General features: G+C 45.7%; 1 long non-coding RNA gene across 2 annotated transcripts in view; it reads right to left on the reverse strand.

Moving 5' to 3' along the window:
* LOC103549287 (uncharacterized) overlaps nucleotides 1-16759 on the reverse strand; it is a 63645-nt gene extending 46886 nt beyond the window's left edge. For both annotated transcript variants that reach the window (XR_011529553.1, XR_544489.2), the window contains exon 1: nucleotides 16608-16759. This is a non-coding gene — a long non-coding RNA (uncharacterized lncRNA). The remainder of the gene's footprint in view (nucleotides 1-16607) is intronic.
* Nucleotides 16760-22066: the final 5307 nt, after the last annotated feature.

The following is a 22066-nucleotide window of genomic DNA, read 5'->3' on the forward strand; positions in this document are numbered from 1 at the left end:
TCTCCTGCTAATTTTAGTGTTTGCATTATAGGGTTTACATTGGTCCTGGCATCTGTCTGCAGCACGTGGCCATGTTGCATAATAGCTTGCAACCCACTCCAGCTGCAGGAGCTGCCTATGTGGGGAGGCGGTTTGTAAACAGCTGCACAGCAGCAGAGAAGAATCCTCTGTCTGCCACTTCCTGCCCCTGCCCAGCTGCCCCAGAGATGCTGAGGGCACGTGAGCAACCGCCCCCTGCACACACAGGGCTTGTACTCCAGCTAATGAGAGCCAAGAGACAGTTGAGATGAAGCTGAGTTCTTGTGAGTGATCTGGAGACACCCATTGTGCTTAAAACAGATCCTTAGATTCTGGGCTTCATCTCATTTAAAAAAGACATTATATATGTTATTTACAGTAAATAAAATAATGAGGAGATGAGAAAGAGGAAAGGAAAATAGCTTTCAAAAGCCATCTTTTAACTTCCCAAGGAGAGCAGCTCTCAGCATCTAGAAAGAGCTAAATCCGTACTTGTCAGTGAACAGAAGAGTCTGCTCTCTGCAGACGTACCAATTGTATGAGGCCACTGGTCAGCCGCACAGAACTGGGAGTTGGTGTAGTGGCCATGCCCTTGAAGCTAGCTGCTGTGTGAGACCAAGAATTTGTCCCCACAGCTGGTGATCAGTAAATAGGTTGATCCATCTCCAAACAATGTGCCCTTCCTCTATTCCAAGACAGGCTTGCAGTTCTCAGCTTAAGGCATCATATTTTCCACATCCCAGAGCTGGGACTGTCATCCTGAAACCCAGTGACCTGACATCCAGCACACGCAGTGGAGTTAGAGACCTCTTGATCTCCTACTGGTGGCCTGAGAAAAATACGGACTGTGGAGGGAGAAAGCCAGGGTGCAAGCATGGGTCAGAAGGCTGGGAATTCCCAAGTGTCATTCGGCTCCTTGACATCTGTGGCTCTTTGGGGCCCAAGCACCAGTGGTCAGCCCATGACAAACACACCCCACTGGGAAAGGAGGCATGTGTGAGAGTCACACAGCTTCTCCGCCAATCTCATTTTCAGACAGCTCTAAGCTCCTTTCTAACCCTCTTTCACACGTGCTAACGACAAAATGGCTGGAGCCAGTTTGAGTTCTGCTTGCTTATCCTCTACTGGGCTGATGAGCAGCGAAACACGTAAAGGTGGGCAAAAGGGAGCAAGGGTCTTGAAATAAAACACGAACTGGGTGAACGGATGGCTGCCTAGGGTTTGTCAACCAGCAACTATATCCACAGGTATAAAGCATGCCTCGCGTAGGCTGAAGGGCTCTTGGTTGGCAGAAACACACAGAAAGGGTGTCTTCTCCCCGGGGAGGTTGGACAGGCTCAAGGAGTGCTCAGAGGTCACAGATGCAGGAAGTGAGGTCTGAATGTCTCCAGGAGCGTGGGACACAGGGAAAGGAAGTTTTTTGTAGGGAGTCCCAAGGCCAGGCCCATGGCTGGGGAGGAAGGTGTCCAGGGAACTCTCACAGCATCACTTCCCTACATGGAATCAGGCCGTCCACAGACACAATCAGGAATGCAGAATGGGGCTGGACACAGAAAAGACGGTGAGAAGCAGCAACACCAGCAGAGGAGGCCAAAGGTCAGGAGTGAACAACTGTAAAAGAACCAGGTTACTTAACAGGGAAATGAATGGGAAGAAAGGCCAGTTTATATCCGAAGCTGCTCTATGCAATTCATTCATGCATTCACTCACTCATTCCCCTCCCAATTTCTACAAACATTTCAAGAAGTCCGTATCCGCATACCTAAGAGGGTGGGTGAGAAAGGGTCCCTAAGGAGATCAAGGGAGGCAAACACATTTGGTCATTGTGTTTCTAAGCCGTGGCTTCCAGTCACAGAAAAGTACTTTTCACTGACTGATGAGAATAAACATTTAAATGGACATTCAGAAAACAGTTCCTGGTCGTCTGGTAGTTGGGTAAGAAACTCGACCTTATTGGGAGATGCTCCCCTCTGACACCCCATGCTTTGAAGGCCTCATCCAGAGTTGGCCCAGTGTCAGCTGCAGAATTCCTGCTGGTTTCAGCAGTTCCTTTGTCTCTCGGGCTTGTCTTCAGGTTCTGACAAGCGTATGAATTTTCCCTAAATTTTCACGTAACACAAAAGAAACTTCTGTGCTGTGGAACTTTGTTGGGGGTTGGTGTCTTGCCTGTGGCTCGTGCCCTATCACTTATGTTCATCTCTGGAGCTGTGCTGGAAGGAGAGTTGGGGACATCTGCTACCATCATGTGCCTGAAGGAGGCCACGGGGGATGGAGGGAATGCCCTGGGGCTAAATCGGGAGACCTGGTGTCAGCACCTGTCCTGTCAGCACCTGGCTCTCGGGGCCTCATTCCCACCACTGAGAACGAAAGGAGGAGGGGGATTGGTCTAGACTAGGGTTTCTCAATCTTGGCACTATTGACACCTTGGGACAGATCATTCTTTGTTGTGGGGGCTCTCCTGTGCATTGTGGGATGCATCGCAGCATCCCTGGCCTCCACCCACTAGATACCGGTAGCACCCACTCCACTTGTGACAATCAACACTATCTTCAGACAGTGGCAGACACCCTCAGGGGAAGGGGTTTCCCCCAGCTGAGAGCTTCTGGGGTAGACCTGCACTGTCTAATCCAGAAGCCACATGTGGTCATTGAGCATATGAAATGTGGCTAGTTCAAATTGAGATGTGCTATAAGTATAAAATGTGCTCTAGATTTCGAGCATTTAAATGAAAAACAAGGGGCTGGCCTGGTGGCACAGCAGTTAAGTTTGCATGTCCCACTTCTTGGTGTCCTGGGGTTCGCCGGTTCAGATCCCGGGTGCGGAGACAGCACCACTTGGCAAAAAGCCATGCTGTGGTAGGCATCCCACGTATAAAGCAGAGGAAGAGAGGCACGGATGTTAGCTCAGGGCCAGTCTTCCTCAGCAAAAAGAGGAGGATTGGCAGTAGTTAGCTCAGGGCTAATCTTCCTCAAAAAAAAAAAAAAGAAAAAAGAAAAACAAAAAATAACATAAAATATCTCATGAATATTTTATACTAGTATATTATATTTTTTTATATTTCACATTGATTATATATTGTAAGATAGGTGGGGTTTTATTTTGGTGAGGAAGATTAGCCCTGAGCTGACATCTGTTGCCGTCTTCCCCTTTTTGCTAGAGGAAGATTGTCACTGAGTTAACATCTGTGCCAATCTTCCTCTATTTCACGTGGGATACCACCACAGCATGGCTTGATGATTGGTGCATTGGTCCGTGCCTGAGATCTGAACCTGCAAACCCAGGGCCGCCAAAGGGGAGTATGTGAACTTAAACTGCTATGCCTCCAGGCTGGCCCCTGTATGATAGTATTTTTAATGATAGTATTTATCATACATTGGAGTACATGAAATAAACTATAAGAATTAATCTCACTTCTCTTTTTTTTTTTTTTTACTTTTTAAAATGTGGCTACTAAAAAGAATTGAAATAACACATGTTGCTCAAATTATGGGGCATCAGATTTCTATTGTTCCACACTGTTCTAGACGCGACTGGCTAAGGCCCACTCTGCTCAGATCTCCAATTCTCTGCAAATGACTTATTACCACAGGAGCAAAGCAGCCATCTTCCAGGACTCCCTGTGGCTGTGATGGACCAGACAGCTGAGGCATGGTAGAGTGTGAACACAGAATCCTGTCGGAAAATCTCCCATGCTCACCCCAAGGTGCATCTGACGCTCTCCTCCATGAAAAACTAAGTGAAGTCTGCAGCTTCAGCATTTGGAGGCAACGCCCTGCTCCATCCCACAAAGGAAGCAGCCCCAACTGTCAACATCCTGCTCTGGTCTGCTGATGGATGCAACAGACGCTGGGCACCCCACGCAAAAGCCCTTGGAAGCCTGCCTCCCCATGGTCATTTTCCTCCCAACCAACTCATAAGAGAGCCTGGGACCTACTCCATGATCAGGAGAGCTGGGTCCTCGTAGGAACAGGCAGAATGCTTCACAATTTGCTAAGTGCTTTCCACATATATCACTTCTCTTAATTGCCACGATGGTCAAGTTAGCTGGACACTAGGATGTCCCCATTTTATTTATATGTGGCCAGGTGGAATTTTGCTCCAGAAACTCAGCTCATAAGAAATGTTAATTTCTTCATTTTTATTAAATCAAATTGATTCAATCTCACCCCTTTTTGCCATTATCACTTCTCACCCCAGCTCTTGCAGTTGTTCAAAAGGTAAAGGTCCCAGGGTCATCAGAAAAGGAGAAGCTTCAAGGTGACCCTTCTGGTTTTCTGTCCCCCTGGTTATCCCTGACCTGTCATTGCCTTGGCCAGCTTGGTACCTTGAAGAGGTCTGCATGCTGCTTAGAGGGAGCCAAGCAGCCATTCCCCTTTAAGGTTTGGCCACCTTTCCAAGAGCTGGGACTGTGACAGCACAGGACTCAGATTCTTGGGGCTTCTTCTGGAATCCCCAACCCACCAACTCTTTTCTGGCTACAGAAAAACACCTTCCCTGCCCCTCAGCTTTTTCCTCTCACTGAAAACAAACAAAGGATAAGTCACCAGCCTCCATCCCCGACTCCCACACAGCCCCCATTCTCTGGGCACTAGCTGGCACTATCTCCTAAAAGACATTGAGCTTTCAAAACGAAATCCAGGAGGGTGGGTTGGGATTCAGGCAAAGGCTTCCAGTCCGACACCACAAACCTCCCGGCAAGATAAGATCTGACCTTCTGGGAACGGAGGTGTAAAAAAAGACAACAGACAAAATGCAATGTAAGTCTATAAATTATGCTGTTTCCACAAGTGGAGAAAGTGAGACTCTGTGGGGTCAAGTGACATGCTCAATATCAGGTTTCTGGTAAGTGTCAAGAGGGACTCAAACCCAGGACCCCTGACTCCACCTAAATATATCAAGCGCTGCTTCCCCTCCTCCACATTCCAGCCCAAATTAGCAGAGAGCATGCAAAGAGCTCTGCCAGCTCTCTCTAGTCCTGTGCTGATGGCCACAGGGAGGGGGCGGCTGGACCTTCAGGCCCTCGTCTCAATTCCTAGAACTGCCTTCCTCTTAGGAAACTCTTAGCGTGATGTGGCTACCACATTCCAACTGACCTAGTTAGGACGCACTTCCCTTATTCCCTTGAGCATACCTGGAACTTGCTGGAACGTTTAAACAAGTCTTTGTTTAGATCATCTGATTTACAAGCTATTTTTCTCTCTCAGCTCTCTATAGAAACGGTTAAAGGAAGGAAAGTATTCAGTGAAGCCCAGAGGTGCTTCAGGGGATGTGCAAACATGTGATTCCCACTGCAGCTTTCTTAAATGGGTGGCTGTGGATGGAAGGGCTCACTAGAAAAGCCCGTTTAGAGCAGGTGTGGAAATGTGGGGCCATCTTATCGTATGAGTGGTTATCACCCAAGGTTACTGAATGGCTGACCAAAGTCCTCTCTCATAAAAGTATAGAAGCAGTCTTAAAATTGGAAAGGACGTTTGCCATATCAGTAGGCCAACCTGTGGACCATGCAGGCATCTCCACTTAGACAGCTGCCTCTGGCTGTGAAGTCTACCGGCAGCAGAAACAAAGGGCCGCGGTTGATGTCCCCACAGGGGGCCAGAATCACAGTACCCAGCATCACTTCCACAAATGTGTTCAGCAAAGGCTTCTGCTGAACTTTAAGGAAGAAATATGTACTCTACTCAATAACCTTACAAAATGCTACAGCGCGAAATAATAGAACTGGAAGGATCTACCCATAAAAACATAGCTTAGTAAGATATGGGAGAATATGAAATAGACAAACAAAAATCAAGTACATCGTAATGCCTCACAACACTGGATGCCTGTTAGAAACCGAGTCAACAAAAACTGAGTTTCGCGAACACAAGGTTGATCGGAAACAACTAGACTAAAGAGTATGCACTGAATGGTTCTATGTATATAAAGTTTAGAAACAGGCAAAACTAGCTGTGGAAAACAGTACGGTGATTCCTCAAAAAATTAAACATAGAATTACCACACGACCCAGCAATTCCACTTCTGGGCATACATCCAAAAGAAGCGAAAGTAGGGTCTCAAAGAGACACTGGTACCCCTGTGTTCATAGCAGCATTATTCACAAAAGCCAAAAGGTGGAAGCAACCAACTGTCCATCCAAAGATGAATACATAAAATGCGGTCTACACGTGGAACGGAAGATTATTCAGCCTTAAAAAGGAAGGAAATTCTGACACGTGCTACAACATGGATGAACCTTGAGGACACTATGCTCGGTGAAATAAGCCAGTCACAAAAGGACAAATACTGTGTGATTCCACTCACATGAGGTTCCTAAAGTCGTCAGATTCACAGAGACAGAAAGCAGAATGGGGGGTGCCAGGGGCTGGGGGAGGGGAATGAGGAATTAGTGTTTAATGGGGACAGAGTTTCAGTTTTGCAAGATGAAAAGAGTTCTGTGGATGGATGGTGGTGTTGGTTGCACGACAGTGTGAATGTACTTAATGTCGCTGAACCATACACTTAAAAATGACTAAGATGATAAATTTTATGTTTTTGCATTTTACCACAATTAAAAACTAATTCTTTAAAAAAAGAAAAAAACAGGCAAAACTAAACTATGGCGTGAGATGAGGACTGGTGCTGGAAAAGGGGCACAGGGCGGGCTCCGGGGTGTTGGTCACGTTCTGTTTCTTGATCTAAGTGCTAGTGTGGGAGTGTTTTCATTTGTGAACTTTTAGAAAATTATACATTTAGGCTTGTGGCACTTTTCTGAATGCATGTTGTACTTAAATTAAAAGTTTAAAAAAGTTATATTAACCAAAATTTAAAACCAACTATACAAGAAAGGCCACAAGGATGAAAGATCATCTAAAGTCTATAATAATATAATATGATAGACTATTAACTTTTGCTCACATTTTGTTCTATAATAGCTTCTGGAGCTCCCAAGTTTAGGAAGCCACTTCTATTTTTGTTTTCCTTGCCACTTCTGTGAATGGGCAAGAAAAACCACGCGAAAAAAGTCCGTTTTTTTAAAAAAACTTTCTCCCAGGAACCCCTCCCCACAAAGGCTGCTCAGCCCAGTCTGGGTTTAGTCGAACAGTCAGAGTTAAAAAGACTCAGGTGTGTGAAGAGCTCCCCGTGCGAGCCTTGTCGAGATGGGGTGAGCCGCAGGTGCACCCTTACCTGAACCAGCCCGCAGCCCATCACTAATCAGAGCTTAATGGGCTGTGTTGCTCCAAGTTCCCTCTCAGCCTGGCAGGCTGGTGCCTTTGGACTGGTTCCCAGTTTGGGGTGCCCCCCTCAGGTCCCCTTTCACACTCCCAGCCAAAACTTCTCTCTGCAGCTATCCAGACCCTCAGCCCAGGGTTCTGCCAGAGTCTGTTGTCTGCTGGATTCCCTTGCAGAGTTGACTTCTCAGGTTGCTCCTCCCTGTGTGTCTCGTGCTTTCCCGAATGTCTGCTCCCCAGTGCTGCTCACAGGGCTCAGGCTGTAATCTGACTAGCTTCCCCAGCAGAGGTCCCAGCCCTCCTCTCTCTCTGCCTCCTCATCTTTCTCCCAAAGCTTTCATTTCTGTTTATCCCAAATCCCTTTCCTTACCTGATCACGAGCCCAGATGAGACGTAGGGCTCACAGAAGACAGTTCCACACTTCACTTCCTTTTGGTTCTTTTAATCAGAGCGTTTAAAAGATAATAATATTGGCATCTTACAATACGCTAAGCACTGAACTCCTCTAATACTGCTCACAACATCTTCCTTCACTAAGGAAGACACTGAGGCTGGGAGAAGTAACTTGCCTCTGATTCTACAAAGTGGCAAAGCCGAGATGGAAGGACAGCCTGGATTCGGCGTGCTACCCTATTATCTCTCGTGGACTTGGAGCCTAGTGTGAATTCTCATGACCTGAGGTCCCACTGTTGGGGGTTCCACCATTTTCCCCAGGTGCCATGACATTTGCATCTCCCAGGCTTCCTCTAACCACTGTTGGAACGGTAACCGGAAATCACAGAATGCTGGGGACATAAAAGAACTCTTAGAGGTCCTCCTCTGGTTACACCCTTTCTTAAAACATATAAGCCCAGGGCCCTCTGTTCACCTTTGATTTTACCCAAATAAACGTGCACGGCTCAGCGGGAACCCAGCTCTGGGGAAACACTTCTCTCCCCAGAGTGGGAACTGGCCTTGAATAAGATGTTATGGAAAAGGAAAGGGCCACCTGAATGAGACAGAAAACATCTCCCAAAGCCCCACTCTGCCATCTTTGAGCTGAGGTGGGGAGTAGGGGGAGGTGTGGCTATAAGACAAACCACATCTTGAGGTGGAAAATACACGTGTATTGCAGGCCCAGCTCTGTTCCCGAGGAAGCTAGCAGTAAGAGCTAGCTTCATCCTTTATCTGCGAGGCCTCAGCGCCCAGAGCAGGACCTGCTGTCAGGCCTGGACAGCATGTGCACAGGGCGGCCCTCGCTTCAAGAAGCTACTGCAAGCATCTGGGGCTGAGTCCACACCACCAGGCACCCAAAGACAAACAAGGCCAGCATTTCAGGCCTGTTCTGTCAAAGGCTAGAAACTTCTTTATTTTTATCTTTTCAGAATTTGCTCCAGATTTTTGGAAAGAAGAAGCAGCTCCACTCTTTAAAGTTGCATGGGGAAAGATGTGTTTCTTAATGACAAGTTTTTGCAGCCAGAGATCCAAATAAAATTAAAAAATGCTTCTTCCATTTCTACAAGGAGTGACCATATTGGAGGTGATCCAGTTGACCTAAACCTCACATGAAAATCAGGCTCATTATGTCAAATTTCAATCCCACCTTCTCTGCCTTCTGTGCTCCATGCCCACTCCAGAGGACAGAAGAGAGTGAAGGCTTGCCCCCACCAAACAGCTATCCCAGCTCCCCAGGAACTGGTGCACTAATCTCGGTGACCACCCCCCTCCAATTTAAGAAAACCTGAAGAAGCCAGTTCTTCTCTCTGATTCACACAAGCCTTTTTCCCTCAAGAAGCCTCACCACATAAAACAATCTCAGCTTGCGAATACCAACTTCCATGTTGTTTCCTGCGAGCAGCAGAGCTCGAAGCATGATGCTTCACTTTTGCCAGATTTGGGCCAATTGGAGAAAGATACGAGTTCCTCTTTGAGCTTCTTTCCATCACTTCTGGAGGCAAGCTTTCCAGCTACCAAAACAAAATGTTTCCTAATTTTTCCTCCCACACCTATGAACTTTGTTCCTTGATTAAGTCCTAGATTTCCCTAGAAACAGAACTGGACTATGTCCAAACACTTTCTTCAAGTTCTTCAAACATTAACTCAACAGATGTTATTTCGAGAGGTTTCTGTGTTCTCCCTCACTCTCTTGGCTTTGGAGTTGGTTCTCGAGACGCCAACTGGAAAGTCTGAGGGGTGTTTCAGCAGCAGTTACCCCATGCCTCACCTCACCCCCAAGCCTCTCTTGCCAGAAGGGCAGGAGAAGGAAGCCCCTTTGTGTGCACAGCATGGAGCTATAAGGGAGCAGCAAGGGCACTGTGCTTGCCTCTCAAGACCCAGCAAGGAGCTGTAAGGGAGCAGGTGGAAAGGATGAGCAATAGGATAGGTGGGTCCAAGGAGTGCTCCTGGACTAGAAGAGTCCAGTCATTTCACATCTGGCAGTGAAACATTAGGCCGTTTCTCTCACAGCCACACACATCAAAGCTGCCTGACTTTTGACATCTTCCACCTCAAGAGCAAGGGCTGGTTCTTTGAGCTGGCTGGAGGGAAAGAGACAGCTTACTCAGAAGGAATCTTGCTGCGGACCCTCCATGAAGGCCTGGGGCGTCTGTTCCCAACGGAGCCTGGAAGCCGAGAAGGCAGGAGCCGTTAGAGGGCAGCATGTGCTAACTCATAACTCAGCGCAGATTCCCTTTTTCCAATTACAGGGTGTCTCAAAGAGCAAAAGCACTGGGCTTCCATGTCAGCAGAAAAACAAGTTAGAAAGACACGGGGGAGGGCGGGATGGAAGAGAGAGAAACATCCCTCCAAGCGCAAAGCTGTGCCAGTGAAACACTGCTCTTGGAAAAGCCAGGCTGCGTGCCCCAGCACATGCTAGCAATATAAAACTGTGGAGATACAGGCTTTCGAGAGAAGCCAACACCTCCTGCCCCCTTAGACCGCGTTTGATGGGTTCCGTGGCCTCTAGGCAAAGAAGCCAGCACAGATGCCCAGGGCCTTGAACAGAGAGGCGTGTGGGGAGACTTTGGGCGCTGTGCCCTCTGTGTCACTTCACTCTTCAGCCTTCTGGAACGAGAGGACAAAGGAGCGCCTTGATGCTGGCAGACGCTGGGGGCACGGCGGGGTTTTACAAGGAAAGACGAAATCCTATCCTACCAATCGGGATATATCATCTTTGTTTGTCCATGGGGTGACCCAGTTCTGAGACCAGTGCTTGGCTCTGAACAGACATGCATCACACTCCCAGCTCACACCCCAGGGCCTTGCCAGAGAGGTAAGAACGTGGCATCCTTCCACAGGACAGAGGCGAGCTGGCATTTGGGCATCCCCTGTGAGAGCAGCTCTGCATCTCAAAGGGCTCCCGTAAACAAGGGTGGCCTTTGTCCCTCCTCCTGCAGCACACCTCTTTCTGCTTCACCAAGGTGTCCCACCTGAGCAGAGGGCTCTGCATGCTGACAAGAAAAACCTGGAGCAGTGGGCTGGGCCTTACCTCAGTCCAGGTCACCAGAGGCAGGGAGCAAAGGGGACTTGTGCAATCTTATTATTCTTTTCTCCCCACAAGCTCTTTGGAACAGCCCCAACTGATGATGCCAGGGGACTGGGAGACCTTTGAATGATAGTCTCTGCCCCAAAAGGCCTGGGCGGATTTGAGTGTCAAGCTGAAGGTGACAAGTGACCAAACTCCCAGTACTGTGCTTTCACCACATGCACAGGCCACAGGGTTCTCACTCCATTCTCCTCCCCACCCTGACCCGAACTCCAGTCTCCCTATCCTCTCCTCTCCTCCCTGAGGCACCACCCCCACCCCACCCCGGCCTCAGGACACAGCAGTGAGTCCTGAGCTAGTCCCTGGGCTGCACTGTGCTATCGTTCAGTCTGTTGCTATGCCTGGTGTTTCTTTATGGAGTGATCACTGTTTATTGAGCTTCATTCACATATATTTTGTTTTCAAATCCTGCCTACTGAGAGCCAGGTGCAGGCCTTGAGCAGCAGGCTAGCAAGACTGGCTAACAAGTGCCAGGACCTCTGAGCGCCCCAAGGCTGTCCACTTGGCCACTGGGATGTGCCTGTGGGCCCTCCTCCTTCCTCATTCAAGCCAATGGCTTCCAGCGAAAAGGACTACGGAGCCTCTAAACTGGGGACATGCTAATTATAGAAGTAACACTCGCAATCTAGAATAGAACGCTTGGAACTGAATGGGGAACTTCACGTTGCTGGGAGGGCCTCCAATTTCCAACAGCGTTGGCCTAGGGATTCAGACTAAGTTTCCCACTGACGACAATTTAAAAGCTGGACAAAATATAAAAGAACTCCAAGTCTGTTTGTTTGAATTTTAAATATTGAGAAGTAAAAAATATTAGCTGTTGATGCAGGGAATACTGAAGGACTGAACCATTCCTCTCCAATCATGTAGGCATCAGAAGCAAACTTATTGGTACTGTAATTCAAAGATCAGTTGTGGTTTTCATGAAATTCTCCCCATAAATTATCCAAAAAACTATTAAGGCAGACAAAAATTATATTGTGTGATTGATTGATTGGTTGCTTGAAGACTCATTCCACCTAGCTAAAGGAGACAGCTCTGCTCTGTGCCTTTGGGCTTCGCTGCTGGACCACTCCTATACAGACTACAGAAACCATCTGCCCTTGTTGTTTGCAGCCATAATGGAGGAAACCATTCAACTCCACTCCAGCCTTCCCATGTCTGTACTAAACTACCATTAGATATTCTCTTGACCTGAGCCGTTAGATTTTTACTCCCACTCACCAATGAGGCCTTATTCTTCACCGTCTGTGATTTAGGGCACATTCTTTACCTCCCTAAACCCGTTTCCTCCTCTCTAAAATGATAGTAATAATAGTAAGTATCTCATAGTGTTGTTGCAAGGATTGCATTGGGCACCATGCAGCCAGCCAATTAGTGTTAGTTATTACTATTGTTATTAGTATTAGTATCAACCATAAAAGGTTACGACTGGCATCTTGTTCAACTGAATATCCAATGTATGAATCTCTCTGGAAACATTCCACCAAGCACTAGGACTTTTCCAACAAGAGGGACAACTTCTACATGAAGCAGTCCAGACCATCTTTGGACACCCTTGACTGCTGCCAAGTACTTCCTTATGTTGAAAACGAAGTCTGAGTCCAGGGAATTTAGTCCTCCTCCCTGGAGCCATAAGTCTAGTTTCTCTTCCTCAATATTTGAATGTGGTTATCACATCCTTCTTCACCTCCCTATCCATCCCTAGTTCTTTCAACTTATTTGGCATCGTCTGGTTTCCAGCTCCTTACCCTCCCGGTTGCTCTTGGCAAATGTGGATGGTTGGCTGTTTCCCTCTTATGTGTAGTTCCTGAGCAGCATGACTTACCCCAGACATTGAGCTTTTCTAATGTAGCCTAACCTCAGATGAGCTTTTGTAGGGGACAGGGTCATACCTGCTGGTGGCTCCTTTTTACTCTACTCTTGGCTAAAAACTTTTAAGTCTTTTTTACTGCTCACTGACATCTCCCCCATCCTGGTCTTGTGCCATTCATTTTCTCATCCAAGTGAAGAAAGTGGCTTTTTCCTTATTAGACTCAGCCCATCTTCAAGCCTTTCAAGATGTTTTCAGATCTTGACTCTGGCACCCTACTGTTGCTAGTCTCCCAATGTTGAGTAGCCACCAAATTTGGTAAAAAGTGAACTTTATGATGTCATATGGGTAACCTATGAAGAAGTTATTGGACAAGACTTGGCTGGGGAGTCCCTTCTTCTGGGGGGGCCCAGCTCTGATATTCAGAGCCTCCTCATCAGTTATCCCCACCAGGCTGTCCTGCCCCACTGCCTTCTGTCTCTGAACGGTGTTCTGCCCATTCTAGGCCTTTTAAGTGAGTGGTAAGGAGGATGTCAAAAGGCTTTGGGGAAAGACAGGGGGAAGCATGCATGGGAGGAGGTAAGGAAGAGAAGAGAAAAGTTGAAGCACAAAGTGTTCGGGGACAAAGAAAGAAGAGGAATGAATAAAACAGGGACAGTAGGGAGGAAACAACAACCAGTGAAGACAAATAACTGGATAAGTTAAAAAGGGAAGAAGGAGAAAATGTTGGGGGAAGTAGATATAGATTAACAAAAGAACTTTAAGTACAGCCATTTGGATAACAATATGGAAGATCTTCAAAAAATTAAAAATAGAACTACTGTATGATCTAGCAATCCCCTTTCCGGGTACATATCCTGAGGAAACGAAATCAGGATCATGAAAAGCTATGTGCATTCCCATTGTTTTTCACAGTAGCCAAGATATGGAAACAACCTAAGTGTCCTTTGACAGACAAATGGATAAAGAAAAGGTGAGATAGATAAATATATAACGAAATATTACTCAGCCTTTAAAAAGAAGGATATCCTACCATTTGCCACAACATGGACGGACCTGGAGGACATTGTGCTGTGTGAAATAAGCCAGACATAGAGAGAGAGATACCGTATGATCTCACTTATATATGGAATCTAAAACAGTCAAATTCATAGAGGTAGAGAGTAGAGCAGTGGTCACCAGGGGCAGAGGGGAGGGGGAAATGGGATAATGTTGGTCAAAGGGTTTCAGTTATACAAGATGAATAGGTTCTAGAGATCTAATGCATAGTATAGTGACTATACTGTAGTTAACAATACTGTATTGTATACTTGAAAGTTGTGAAGAGGATAGATCTGAAATAAAATCTTCTCACCACACACACACACACACACACAATGGTAACTATGTAGAGGTGATGAATATGTTAATTAGCTTGCTTGTGGTCATCTTTTTACAAAGTATACATATATTAAAACATCAAGTTGTACACCTTAAATATATAGAATTTTTCTATGTCAAAGATATTTCAATAACCTGTTAAAAAAAAAAGAATTTTACCAATGAAAAGCAGAAAATACAATGTAACAAGAATGACAAAATGAAAACAAGGAAGGGCAGCAGAGAAGGCAGAACACCATGGTAACGGCCATTGAGGAGACAGGAGCAGCCGGACTGAGAAGTCCTCCAGGCCAGCCCTATCGCCCCGGGATGGGAACTAAATACGAGGTTTCCATGCATGTTACCAGAGTGGCCGATGGTGCCCGCACCCAGACAGAAGCAAGAGCTTCCCAATCACGACACATTTTGATCTAAAAACATTGATTTCACAGAAAGATGGTTTTACTTCCTGAAAATCTTTAGGCATAGGAAATACACATTAGTCTTTGAAGAACACAGCTGCCTGGAAATGGCAAGATTGAGTGAAAAGCCTCGAAAACAAACCTTGATCCTACTACGTTATGTAACTCAGCAGAAGCCTAGCATCCTTTCTGTCTCAGGCTCTCCAAACATTTGGGGAATGCAGCCTTTGACAGATGTTTGCTGAATGGACAGGTTATGCCTGGAAGCAGAGGGGGAGGGGAGGGCACGTAGATCTTACACAAGCTCCGCATTCGGTGGCCAGAAATGTGAGTCTCGGGCCCACCCGCCTGCCACCTTGCGTGGGCATTGAGTGTATTTCTGGATGGCAGTTTCTTCCTTTGGAAAACAGAAATTAATAGGATGATGATGGTAACACATTTATTTCCATGGGATTTTGAGTTTCTCTGTGAGACAGCAAGGCCATTTCCTCATGCATATACCACCTTATTTCAAACCTATTGAAGTTTGATGTGCTTCCTGTGTTCTCCTAGCCTCACATATCTGTAAAACCAACCCAAATAAGACAGCACCATAGAGCACAAAATGCTCAAAGATATTTCTTTAAAGCAATGCTTCCCAAAAATTGTTGTTTGCAACTTATAGCAAGAAACACATAACATGCCTGGCCAGGTCACACACACACGCACACTCAACTGAAACAAACATTTCATGAAACAATATTTAACCTTACTATATGCAATACAAACAATCTGGTATTTTCTATTCTGTTTCGTTTTTTAAAATACTGGACATAGCTTACTAACAGGTTACAACTCACAGTTTGGAAAACACTGGCTGGGGGCATCCAATTAGAGATGACAGATTGAACACACACATTTATCACCTCTCCCTTCAGAGATCCTATTAAAATGGTAATAAAGGAACAAAATGTCATAAACCCACAAGGACAAAGAGCACAGAAGAGGGATATCAGTACAGAGGAAACTCAACAGGTTTTTAGAAGGGAAACCATTAGGTCCCCATCACAATGAATGACAGGAAAGCCCACACCCGCTGTAGCAGACAATTTTGGTTGCCTTACTCTTCCTTGTAATAAGATTCAGATTTTACTGAAAATCCCCACGTTCCACTGCAAGTCATGTTGTCAGGGAAAACTGACCTCATCTTCAGATTTGGGGAATAAATCTTGATTAGTCTAAGACAATCATATTAATTTTATTCCCCTTGTCTAGCGATTCATTTAGGAAGGGCCAGAACACCTAATTTTAGCCATAGGGCCATGAAGGAAAGTCTGCTGAGGATGGGATTGATTCTGGGAAATATCCTACAGTTTTAAGAAGAGTCAGGGGAAGAGATAATCCCAATTTCTGCCTCTAGAATATAAACTGCTGCCGTATTTTGGCCACAAAGGAAGTTACCCAATGTATTCTGGCAGAACAGATCGATTTTTCAAACCTGGGTCCCTGAGGATGTAACTCAGCCACTAAGTGAATCAACCCCAGAGTCACCTTATCTCATGACTTCTTATTACACAAGATAATAAATCCACTTGTAGTATGAGTCATTTTAATGGGGCTTTCTTTACTTTCAGCAAAGCGTCCTAACTTATATACCAAGGCTCATGATCATAAAATTCCACCACAATAAGGACAAATAGGGGTGCCTAGAACTTCCAAGGAGGGAAAAACTATGTAACACACAAGGGAACAAGAATGAAAATGGTTGGACAGCAAATATGACATCGGATGATAGAAGAGTAATCAATGATTTCAAAATTCTAAGAGGAAACAGTTTTGTACCTTCAATTGCATAATTAACCAAATTACTGATCTAGAATGAAAGCAGGCGAAGCATTTTTAGATATGCAAGGATTAAGAAAATTTCTCTCTCATACACCTTTTCTTAACTAGTAGTAGTTGATGGGTTTCAGGGAAAGGCAAGAATAAAAGTGAAGAAAAGGAATGAGAAGGAAAGACAAGGGATCCACGAACCAGTGAGCCCTCAGCAGGCTGGGAAGATAACAGCTCTGCTGCAGCTCTCAAGAGTAACCAGTCCAGATGGGAGCCGAAAGGGAGAAGGATCCAGGAAAAAAATAATTAGACTTGACAGAGTAGATAATGTGGCAGATCTAGTGACAAAGTGATAATCAGGAAGAAATTAAAGACATTATATTAATTAACTATTGCTGTATAACAAATTCCCCCAAGACTTACAGACTTAAAACAATAAACATTTATTATCTCACGGTTTCTGAGGGTCAGGAATCTGGGAGCAGCTTAGCTGGGTTATTCTGGCTCAGAGTCTCTTCTGAGGTTACAGTCTGGATGTTGCTGGGGCTCCAGTCAGCTGAAAGCATGACTAGGACTATCAGCTCAGCTTCCAGCACGGCTCACTCACATCGCTGTTGGCAGGAGGCCTCAGTTCTTGCTGCCTGTTGGCAGTGGGCCTCAGTTTCTTTCCACATGGACCTGTCCATAGGGCCGATTAAGTGGCCTCACAACATGGCAACTGGTTTTCCCAGAGCAAGCAATCCACGAGAAAGATCAAGGAGGAGGCCGTAATGCTTTGTATGACCTAGTCTCAGAAGTCACACATCATCGCTTCCACCATATTTTATTTGTGAGCAGCGATTCACTACCAACAGCCCATAAAAGGCAAGTGAAATACAAGCGGTCTACGTTTTGAAGGAAAGAGAATCAAAGAAATTTTAGACAGACTTTTACACTGCCTCAGAGATATATATATATATATATATATATATATAGATCATGTAAGTAATAAATTAGGCAGATAGGAATCTTAAAGGAAGACAAAATGCTATAAAAATGTAATCATAACACATTACTCAGATTTGCTATAAACATTATTGACCCAGTTTTGGTATTATAAACAGTGATTATTGATTTAACTAAAAATAGTGATATAACTATATGAGGAGAATGGGGACAGAGGAATTGGAGAGTATAAGAGAGCTCATTAATCCTAGTAGGAAGTCAATAGATATTTTCTATAACAGATAAATCAAAAATAGCACCATAATCAGGACAGTGTGCTGTTGGCAAAAGAATAAACAAATAGATCAATGGGACACAAAAGAGAGCCCAGAAGTAGATCCACGTCAATATAGTCAACCAAATTTTGACAAAGGAGAAAGGATAGCCTTCCCAACAAGCGGTGCTGCAACAACTAGACAGCCACGTGCAAAAAAATTCATCAAGACACAGATATTACATTCTTCACAAAAATTAACTCGAAATGGATCATAGATCCAAACGTAAAATACAAACTATAAAATTCTTTAGAAGATAACATAGGAAAGAACCTAGATGGTCTGGGGTTTGAGAATGACTCTTTAGATACAACATCAAAGGCACTATCCACAAGAGAAACAATTGAGAGGCTGGACTTTATTAAAATTAAAAATTTCTGCTCTGCAAAAGACACCAGCAAGAGAATGAGAAGATGAGTCACAGACTGGGAGAAAATACTTGCAAAAGACATATCTGATAAAGGACTATTATCCAAAATATGCAAGAAACTCTTAAAATTCAACAATAGGAAAACAACTCAAATTAAAAATGGGTGGAAGATCTGAACCAACACCTCACTGAAGATATACAAAAATCGAATAAGCATGTGAAAAGACACTCAACATCCCATGTCACTAGGGAAATGCAAATTATAACAACAATGAGATATCACTACACAGCTATTAAAACAGCTAAAATTCGAAACACTGACAACACAGATGCCGGTGAAGACCTGCAGTAATAGGAACTCTCATCGTTGGTGGGAATGCAAACCAGTACAGCCACTTCGGAAGACAGTGTGGCAGTTTCTTACAAAACTAAATATACTCTTACCATATGACCCAGCAATTGTACTCCTTGATATTTCCTCAAATGAGTTAAGAACTTATGTCCACACAAAACCCTGCACACGGATGTTTACAGCAGCTTTATTCATAATTGCCAAAACTTGGAAGCAATCAAGACATCCTTCAGTAAGTAAATAGATAAATAAATTATGCTACAGCCAGACAACGGAATACTATGCAGTGCTAAAAAGAAATGAGCTATCAAGCCACAAAAAGACACGTAGAAACCTTAAATGAATATTACTAAATAAAAGTCAATCTGAAAAGGTTACATACTGTATGATTGCAATTATATAACACACTGGAAAAGGCAAAACTATGGAGACAGTAAAAAGACCAGTGGGAGTCAGGGGCTGGGGGAAGGGAGGGCTGAATAGGAGAGCACAGAGGATTTTCAGGGCCGTGAAACACTCTGTATGATATTATAATGGTGGATACATGTCATTATGCACTTGTCAAGACCAGCAGAATGTACACTACCAAGAGTGAACTCTAACATAAACTACGGACTTTAGGCGATGATGAGGTGTCACGTAGGTTCCTCAAGGGTAACAAATGTACCACTCTGGTGGAAGATATTGATGGTGGGGGAAGTTATGAGGGACTCAAAGCGTACATGGGAAATCTCTGGGCTTTCCACTTAGTTTTGCTGTGAACCAAAAACTGCTCTAAAAAATAAAGCCTCTTAAGAAACAGAACGCTATAGTGGTCTGGTCTATCAGCATAGCTCTGCTCTTCCTGCTCCCAACTCCCAACCAGCCTGGCCCACCCCTGTTCCTGGCTCTTCCTTACAGTGGGGTCTTGTTCCCATATGCCCCCTGCCCCCATACTTGCAGCCTTCCCAACCATTAGCATCCTGCACCAGAGAGGTGCACTTGTTACCAATGATGAACCGACACGGACACATCATAATTACCCAAAGTCCATTGTTTCCGGGTGTGGATTACCAGAGGGAGTAAAAGTGGACCCAGAGGCCTCTCTCTGGATACAAGAGAGGCAGTGAAATAAATTTGTTTTTCAATGAAGAGGCTGGGGCAGGTGGGAAAGGGAGAGGACAAGGAATCATGGTGGCTCATGCCAGAACCCATAGCTCCCTTGGCCTCCTGGCACCCTGGCCATTTATCTCACCTGCTTTACAATCTTGATTCCCTCCTCTCCTCCCCACACACCTCCTTCCGTCCACATCCTGACAGTGCTGATGGAGGGAACTCTGGACCATTTGTGCCACGAACACCATGAATACACCACTAACGCCGGCCAGGCGAGCAGTGACAAGGAAGCCTTCTCCTCCTGCTCAGTTCCCACAGCCCCCACAACAGGTAAATCTCAGATGTTCTCATCAAGCCCCACCACATCCTTGTCTTCCCCCACAGTAGACAGTCTGCTGCCTACTGAACAGGGAAGGTAACCGGGTTGTCAGGCATGAATTCCCTGAACTTCCTGGCCCAGGCTCCCCGCCACCCTTGCCTCCTCCCCCAGGCTCAGAAGTGGAGCCCTGTCAGGTAGACCTGCCGGAATCCCTCCATTTCCCCTGCATGCTGACCCCATGCTGGCTTCCCTCGTCCAGAATCCCCTCCCTCTTTTCTGTCCATTCCTCTCCCCTAAATCCTTTGTCTTATCATCAAGATTCCTCCAATTAAAACCAAAATAATGACAAAAACAAACAACAAAAATGTTCTTCCGGCAATAAATAGTAGAAATCGTACAAAACAGTTTCACCAGCGGGGCCGTGACGTCAAGCTGACTTTGACTGGGCCCCGGAAGAGTAGAGTCTGTGGGTTTGAATCCCGAAGGCGCCACGGTGGAGCGATCACACCACAAAGGGGCTAGATTTGAGGCGTGGGCGGCCCTCTGGGCTTGTGACTCCTCCCCTTTTCCCCGGCACTCTGAACCTTCCTCCAGGCACACCTCTAGAGAAACAAGACAAGCTTTAGAAGACAAACCATCAGACCTCCATCACAATAAGTGACAGAAGAACCCACACGCTATAGTGGACAATTCTGGTTGCCAACCAACAGTGCCCGTCTTTTTCTTCCTTATAATGGGAAGTGAAAGTGAATGGATCCCACCACAAACCCCGACCCCAACCTCCCAGCAAAGCCCAGCAAACAGACACAGGCCGACAAGCTCCACCCTCCGCTCCCTCTGCTTCTAACCTCTGTCCCTCTTCTTTGTCGGATTCTTTAAAAGTAGCTTCCCTTACGTCTTTGTTGCCTCCTGCAGGCTGGCTTCGGACCCCTCATGACCCACTAATCAGCTCTTATTAAAGTCACCAGTTCGTGCTGAATTTCCAAATCTAATGGACATTCCACCGCTCATCTTGACAACCGTCTGCAGCGTGTTGACGCATCACTCTCCCAAACCTGCTTCTCCCTGGCTTCACCACCCACTTCCCCTGATGCTGGCAGCCGCCCAACAACAGCCCTGCGTCTCAGTCGGCATCGCGCTCGCCTTCTTGTCTGCTGACCGCCACTACTTGTTGGCTCTTACCGGAGCTCCGTGCGTCTCACTCACTATACTTCCTGTGAACACTCTGACCTATACGCTTTCATATATCCCACACCTCATGATCCCCCAATTTGCATTTTATCCCAGTTATCTGCCACAAAGCTCCCCAAAGGGGGTGAAATCTGAAGCTCTAGTCCCTGGAGGAAGGTACCAGCCAAGGCGAAGCCCTCAGGAGAGTAGGCAGGGCAGTGGAGAGCACCACTGGGAGCCAGGTGGGAGCTTTGGGCTCCCTGTGCTCCTTTCAGGACACTTCTGTGAGCTCCGTGCGTTCTGTGAGGGGGAGTTCACAGGTCAACAGAGAGAGAGAGTCCCAGAGTAGTGCTGGCTTCAGGCTCTGCTACATGGTAAATCAAATGGCTACAGGCCTTCCTTGCTGGTCCACAGCTCCGAGCTAGACCACAATACACGCCCCCAGCTGTTCCCGCACATATGTTCTGGCTTCAGTCACAGCGCAATTTTTAACTACAGGACAAGCATGCATCTGTTTTCAGCCTTATTTGGGGGTGAGGGGAGGGGGGAGATTGAGTCATTTTATATGAAGAATCCACTGAACTGAACATTGTTCTTATTTAATTAGGACAAATAAAAACCATAGTTGCTGTGCAAAATAGAAATTGCACGGAACACAATAAGCACAAACAGAAGGGTCTACTGTAACCTGCATCCTTATAAACAGGCATCGCTAAGTGACATCCTGACCATCAGCTGGTCAGACACATACCTAAAATGTTGTATAAAGTCAGCTAGCAGAATTTAGCCATTTAGAATGTACTGGAAACTAATGTAACACTTAAGCAACATAGATCAAATGAAAAAGCAAATTGTTCCTGTCTAGTGACGAATAATAAAATAATAATGTTATACTCACTGTAAAATGTCAACAAGCTGGGAAAATGTTAAGAGAGCAGAAAATTTGAGCCACATGATGCAAAAAGACAGAAATGGAGGACTCGAGAAGAATGCCACTGGTCTAGAGTCAGGATGGTAAAGAGTTTTCATGCCACGTGGGAACTCCCATCAATGGCAGGCAGCTACCAGGGGAGCCCCTTGGGGAAACTGGGGAGCCACTTGCGGGCTCAGCTGAAAAGATGAAGGACAGATGGCACCACAGGCAGGAGGAGGAGGAACAGTGATGCATGTGTTTGCATCCATGACCTCAGGCCCCCTGGCACTCGGCGGCACCTATTGCAGGCGTCAGAAGGTGGCCACCGTGACGGTGTCGACAGCACTGAGCAACTACGGCCTGAGCAGCAGCTCCGTTTCTATCTTTTTAATTATTGTCTATAACATGACTCCCAAATTTATATCCCAGCCCTGAC

This window comes from Equus przewalskii, chromosome 19 (genome assembly GCF_037783145.1).
Source record: "Equus przewalskii isolate Varuska chromosome 19, EquPr2, whole genome shotgun sequence".
NCBI lineage: Eukaryota > Metazoa > Chordata > Mammalia > Perissodactyla > Equidae > Equus > Equus przewalskii.